We start from the raw sequence: 7,600 nt of genomic DNA, 5'->3' as shown, positions 1-7,600 counted from the left end.
ACCCCAACAGCATGGTTATGGAATTCAAGTCCCTTCTCGATACAATTCTCTCTCCTTTTAGAAGAGAGAGCTGTAGTTGGCAGAACAATGGATGAGAACACATCGTTCATCTCAGAGCCAGAACAGGCCATAGAGTGGAAGACCCCCAGCCCAGGGATTGGAAAATTGATTTTAGACGCCAGGGAACATTTCTGCTCCCCATTACCCCCCAAAAAGGATTTGGTCTGCTGCCTGAATGTAGCCTCCTTGGGAGCCCAGGGCAGCCATCAGGCTGCAATAGGACTAGGATGCAGTGTCCACCATAGGCCTTTGGTCCGAATGGGCTAGGCCAAGGAACAAAAGAATGAGTAGTTAGGCAGTGTGGTGTAGTTCCTCCCATCCCCCCAACAGCTGCTGTCTCAGACAGCTGTATCCAGCCTGTCTGCTCAAGGCTATTAAATATTCATCAGATGCTTGCGAGCTTTAAACATGCAATGACTATTAATCTGATGAGCAAGAGGTACACGAGGGTCTGGAGAGAGAGGGAAGGCTTAGAAGAATCCCATTCTTTTAATCTCAGGAATCTGGAAACCAAGCCAGAGGCACCCATCCTGTACACCAACACCAGGAACCAATTTCTGTGTAAACTCATCTTCTTGTGGTCACTAGGCACAGAGGCGGCAGCTAAGTGGGAGCAGACTTGGATCTAAACTCCAGCTTTTGGACCCTGTGGTCATCCTAGCCTGTACATATCAGTTTCCCAGGATAACACTCCCTTCACAGGATTGTTTGTGAGAAATAAATAGGATGCTGCATGTGATACACCCAGCAGAGGTAACACAGAATTAAGAGCTTAAGATAGAAGCAGAGACTTCATTCATTCAGGTTTAAACAAAAGTGGCGAAGCAAAGTTTAACAATTCCTTAAGAGCAAAGTTTTTATCAGTGGAGACTTAGAGAATTTTGGTCTCCAATTCACGGGGTGGGTGAAAGGGAAAGGATACGGAAAGACTACTTAACACATGGTGAAGGCTTAACATCCTACCCTTCTAGAGCCCAAATACTATGTGAGAGGAGAGACGATTCTCTTTTCTGAAAAAGGTAAGAACCAAAAGGCTTTCAGGCAAGAGGGAGAGCAGAAGGCAGGCAAGGTAAGGGGAGACTGTCCCCTTCACTCTCCTACAAAGGTGTGGTGCCACTTACAGAAGGCTTGTCTCTTCTGGTTCTGAACCTTTAACTCCCAACCTTGTCAGCACAACGGCAAACACAGGTGTGTTCTTGTGCTAAAGGCTTCAAATAGCTCCCTAAACTTCAAAGTCCAAATTCCTTGCCTAACATTTAGCTTTTCAAAATTGGCACTAGCCTACTCTTCCAGCCTCTATTTATAGCTAACACTTTTTGGGTGCTTACTACATGTCATAGTGAATATTTTACACATATTAGTTCACTCAATCTTCACAGGTGTTGTGAAGTAAATGATATTATCACCATTTACAGATGATGAAACTTAGAGAGGATAACTCACCCAACGTTCCAAAGCTAGTAGCTTTGGAGGAGGCAGAATTTGAAATTAGTCTGTTTAAAGTCATAATAAAGTGCTATGCTAACCTACCTGTCTGCCTGGCAAATTCTTAGTTATCCTGTAAGACTCAACTGAAATGTCACCACCCCCTTCTCTGGCATTCCCTTATGCCTTTCTCAGATGGCTCCTGCAGGCTGCCTGATACTCAGTTCAGCAATAGAAATGATCATACACTATGTAGACTTACTCTACGTTAAGACTTATCCTCTCTCATTAGACTGAGTTTCTTGAAGGCAGACTATGAATTGATGTAGACCTGTGAACCAGCACAGCCAGCACAAGGGCCTAAGTGACCTCAGCAAATGTTCACTGCATTAGTAATAATATTCCTGATTATTTGGACTCATTCTTTTGAATGTAGATATCCAGTTGTCCCAGCCCCATTTATTGAAAAGACTGTTCTTTCCCCATTGAATAAGCTTGGCACCCTTGCTGAAAATCAGTTGACCACAGATGTATAGATCTACTGCCTTCGAGGTAGATTATTATTTAAAGTGATTAATACAATTTCTGGCATATAGCAGCTATTCAGTAATAAATAATAGCCTTATTTGCACTTTAGCAGCCTGCAGTATAATGCACAAGATAAAGACATGATTTGGAGTCACCCATATCTGGGATCGAATTCCATCCTCAACTCTGTGATGCCAAAATAGCCTCCTTCTAGGATATAGAATGATGTACAGGTTCCCGAGGATGGTTCTGGGTAACAGGTAAAACCTCAATTACAGTATAATTTAGCAGTTGAGACTGATCACAGACTCTGCTATCAAATTGCCTGAACTTGAATCCCAGCTCTGTTACTTAACAGCTGCATGGCCTTGGATAAGTGATTTGATTTTTCTGGGCCTCAGTTCATCACTGTGTAAAAATGGGATAATAGCTAATCTACATGTGGAGAAGACAGTGCACAGCACACAGTGAAGAATGTTATAACTGACAAAATGCAATAGCAGCTAAGACATATTTTTTCAGATTTTAATATCTGAAATTAGGATGTGTGTACTCAATATGAAAAGAAACCATTATGTTAGTTTACTTGACAGTATTTTTTTTTTCTGTGCAGTACTTAATGATACATGTTATAATAAATGGCCTCAGTGTCAATAAAATATGGTGTTATCTTACAGAAGCAGCATGCTTTTAGCACAGAAAATGGACTTTGGTGTACAAAAATGTTGCTATGCACCGCTTCCCACAACTTGCTATGAAAACTATGGTAAATTAGTTCATCTCTCCTACTATCACCTGCCTCATTTACAAAAACAGTCACACAGCAGGCATTCAAATTGAGTTATCTTCTCCCTTAGCCAGGCAAAGCTGCTTATTTTTCCTAAGTCACTTTCTCCTTCTTTAAAAAATGGGGTCAAGATTGATGAATGGGAGTAGACCGAGAAGTAATAAAATGAGAAAATAAGTAACATGACTACTTAATAATAGTAACACTGCCAGCAAAGAGCAGCCTGCGTTGGCTCACACAAACCAGAAGAACACAATCAAGTAAGAGGAAGCCCATGTACTTACTGTCTTATGCACTCAGACTCAGAAATGATCTTTGGACAAAACCTTGGGGGACATAGAGCTTCAGGGTTAAAGGTAAGGAAGGAAGTATTTAAGTTTCAAAAACCTGAGCAAAAGATCCACCGGCACCACATCAATCTCCCTTGTTCATTTGGTTCAAGAGCATTCTGTACACTTGTAGGCAAGAAGCCTTTTGGGTCCCAACTCTCAAGCTGCTGTTCCTAAAACAAAACAGTCTGAGTCTGTTTCATTCTTTGTGGTCAGAGAGCCCTAGCAGCTGCTGATGTATTCTTACCTTCAGTCTTAGCTTCGGGCAGGGATGGGAAGTGGTGGGAGAGAAAATAAGAGTGGGTGAATCCTAAGGCTATTTGAATAACTGCGTATCCCTATGTAAAGAAAGGTGAGAGTGTTCTCTTAGCAGCAACTGCCAAGAGCATCCTGGAGGCTCCATGGAAACTCTGGTGAGAGATAAGGACAGAAGCAAAGGAGGTTGATGGTGGAGAAGGGCATGTTGGAGCTGACTCTCTGAGCCTCTGGAGAACTACATATGGCCAGGCATAGCAGCTAAAACAGCCTCATTTACACTTTAGCAGCCTGTGGCATCATGCACAGGATAAAGACACGATTTGAAGTCACCCATATTTGGGATCAAATCCCACCTCCATCTCTTAGTGATGCCAAAATAATCCAATCAGCATTATTTATTACTGAGTAGCTACTATATGCCAGAAATTGTATTAATCACTTTGAGTAATACCTACCCTGAAAGGCAGTAGATCTATACAACATCTATGGTCAACTAATTTTCAACAAGGGTGCCAAGCTTATTCAACAGGGAAAGAAAAGTTTTTTCAATAAATAGGGCTGGGACAACTGGATATCCACATGCAAAAGAATGAATATGAAATCCCCATCTCACATCATATACAAAAGTTAATGCAAAATGGATCATAGGCCTAAATGTAAGAATTAAAACTATAAAACTCTTAGGAGGAAATAAGTATAAAATCTTTGTGACCCTGAATGAGACAATGGCTTCTTATATATAATACTAAAAGCACAAGCAACAAAACAACAGATAAATGACTCGGCAATCCTCCCCTAGGTCTATACCTAAGAAATTAAAACATATGTCCACACAAAAACTTGTACAGGAATGTTCATAGTAGATTATTCAAACAGACAAAAAAAAAATGAAAACAACCTAAATGTCCAGATGAATGGATAAATGAGGTATATGCATACAATGAAATAATATTTGACAATAAAAGGAGTGAAGCACTGAAAGGACATGGATAAAGCTTGAAAATATTATGCTAAGTGAAAGAAGCCCTATCAAAAAAGAGTATATATTATATGATTCCATTTACATGAAATGTCCAGAATAGGCAAGTCAATAGAGACAGAAAGCAGATTTGTGGCTGGAGAAGATAAGTGGACTGGGGTGTAGGGGTGAGGCTAAAGGGCATGGTGTGTCTTTTTGGGGCATTTCTTGATTGTGGTGATGACTGTACAACTCTGTATATACAAGCATGAGCTGCTTAATGATGGAGATATATTCTGAAAAATTTTGTTGTTGTGTGACTATCATGCAGTGCACTTACACAAATCTAGATGGTATAGTCTACTACACACCTAGGCTAGATGGTGTATACACCACTGTATACATGGTCCATCGTTGACTAAAACATCATTATGCTGTACATGACTGTACTAAAAACCATTCAATTGTAAACTTTAAATGGTTGAATTGTATGGTACATAAATTATACCCTAATAATCCTAACGCATCCTTAATTTGTGCAAATAGAAGCTACCCAAAGCTGCAAACTGGTAGGCTATGGGCAGTATTTGGCTTGCAGTGGTTGTTTTACAGGAACTGATACAAATGTGAGCAAATGTTAAACAATTGGCAGTATATAAAATCTAAATTTCTAGTTTTTCTTGAAAATCAGATCTAGAAAGTCTAACAAAAAAACTTTTAGAGCTAGGAAAGAAACCTGAATGAAAATAATCTTCAAATACTTGAAAGGATATTCAGGGGTCCAAAGTAAAACCACTATAAGTTTTTGGAGTGACACATTCAACATGAGAGAAAACTTCCAATACTTGGAGCTGTCCTAAATTAAATGGGCTGCTTTTGCAAGTAACATGTTTCCTATCATTTGTATGAAGTACTGATACATGCTATAACACGGATGAACCTTGAAAGCATTATGCAAGGTGAAAGAAGCCAATCACAAAAGGCACATGTTATACAATTCCATTTATATGAAATGTCCAGGCAAATCCATAGAAAGAGAAAGTAGCTTAGTAGTTACCAGAGGCAGGGGACAGAGAGGAATTAGGAGTGACAAGTAACAGGTATGGGATTTCTTTTTGAGGTAATGGAAACTTTCTGGAATTAAAAAGTGATGATTACACAGCATTTTGAATTTTCACGGCAAGGTGAATGGCACAGCAATGTTAAGTGAATTTTATTCCAATTAAAAAAGAAAAAAGTAAAGAAGATCAAGAGATAATCCTTAACTGCTTAGGATATTATGATGCACATAGTGATAAATGTTAGCTATTATTATCAACTTCACTTGATGATAAATGAGAGGGGCTAAGGGTTGTTTTTGTCAAAACAAAGACAAAGGCTATGATGAGGCAGAGCTAGGACAGGTTTCAGTCTTGCCTGGCTCTAAAGCTTATAGAGCTGTAATAAAAGTTTATAGGCAGTGACAGAAAGCTACAGAAAACACTGGACCAACTGACTAAACTACACACCGAGAATAGGCAGACCATGGACAGGGCTGGGTCTGCTACCAGTGGAACCTGCCTTTCCAAGCACAAATTACAGGCCAAATAAAGAAAGACGTTTCCCCAAAATTCTGTTTGTAAGACTACACTAGGCAGAATTCAGACTAACTTCTCTGTATCCTGGGACTTTCCCTTAAATTTTCCTAGCCATCTATGTGACCAGTATCATACTGAGGACTTCATGGGTGCCCAAAACCATGCTCAAGACACATGGCCCTCCTTAAAGTCTCCAAATCTGAAAGGCTTCCGGCTGAGAAGTGGTTTTTGAAGAACTGATGTCCGAGAAGGCCAATTTCTGTCAAAGGCTACATGTGCCTTTAGTGAACCTAGGTAGATCTTGTCTCCCCAGGGCCATCTGAACCCTAACAATTATTCATGGCAGAGGGAAAAATCATCCAGTTAGTGCCTTGATGGCTTCAAGCAACAGGAAGGTTCATTTAGTTGTCAGAGTGAACCCAACTACTCAACCCAGGGGGTTAAACTTTCTTAGGGGAAGAATACTAATATTTATTATGTATAGGGCACTGGACTGGTCAGCCTGTTATACAGAACTCCTTCAGTTTGACAACCACTGTAAGGTGTACATTATCACTAAAGATAGCTCATAGATTCAACTCTAGGTTTTTGTCAGGTTCTATGTCTTTTCAAAACAATATCCCTACCAGGGGTCTCCTAAGTGCAAGAAAAACCCCTTCCTTAGATTATAAGCTGTATAAGAGTCAAGATATTAGGTGCTGGCAACATATAAACTTAGGCTTTACTAACAATACTAATTATGTGACCCTGTGAGGTCACTTAACCTAATTAAGTCTGTTACTTTTGTAAAATACAGATATTAATGGACAATTGTTTTTTGGCTGCCCAGAATCCATTTCTCTTTCTTAGTAATGCCCTGACTTCCTTTTGATGAATGAGCTTTTTCTTACTGCATACTGGTCAAGTAGGGGTATGTGACTCAAGCTACTCTGGCCTGACACTCTCTCCCTAGAATTTGAATCTTGAGGGAGAAAGAAACTAAAGATGGCTAGAATTTACTTATTCCAGCAATAATGCCTAAGCAGCTATCCCGGCTTTAGGACCATTCCTGTGATCTGCCACTGCTGTTTTAGTTCTATGAAGCCACTCTGGTTCCCAAGCCAGATTTTCTAGCCTTCGCACTAAATCTATGAGCCCCTAACATCCTAGCAAATTCTCTTTTATTTACATTAGCCAGTCCCTTTGTTGCTTACAACCAATGAACTCCAAATGAAACACTGCCCAGTCAGGTTACTAACAGGATAGAGTGGGATTTAATTATCATAAACTGATACTATCTAGTCATTATAAGTAAATTCAATATGTACTGTAAAAGAACATATAAATGTGGTGACGGTATAAATATGGTATAAATCATGTGAAAGATTTGCCCTTTGGTCACATCCCAGGCCACCTCCTGGCAAAACTATTTTATAATTAGGATTAAAGTCCCACATTCTTAATAGAAAGCCACCTTAACATACCTGACCTGGGTCTTCACTACCCATTCTACTCCAGGAAATGTCTCAGGAATTTTCAATGACCTGAAAATGGAGAAGTAAGAGATCAGTCTTTAGAAGAGGAAGTTTCAAAGACATACAAAATAAAAGATAGAGATCCTGCATGCAGTTTACACATTACAGGAGAGAAACATGCAACTTTAAGGAAATTTTAAGTAATATTTCATTGTGAATATCAA

Source organism: Pteropus vampyrus, unplaced genomic scaffold, assembly GCF_000151845.1.
Source record: "Pteropus vampyrus isolate Shadow unplaced genomic scaffold, Pvam_2.0 Scaffold36, whole genome shotgun sequence".
NCBI lineage: Eukaryota > Metazoa > Chordata > Mammalia > Chiroptera > Pteropodidae > Pteropus > Pteropus vampyrus.
The sequence above is the reverse complement of the archived record's forward strand: the minus strand, read 5'-3'. Positions refer to the sequence as shown.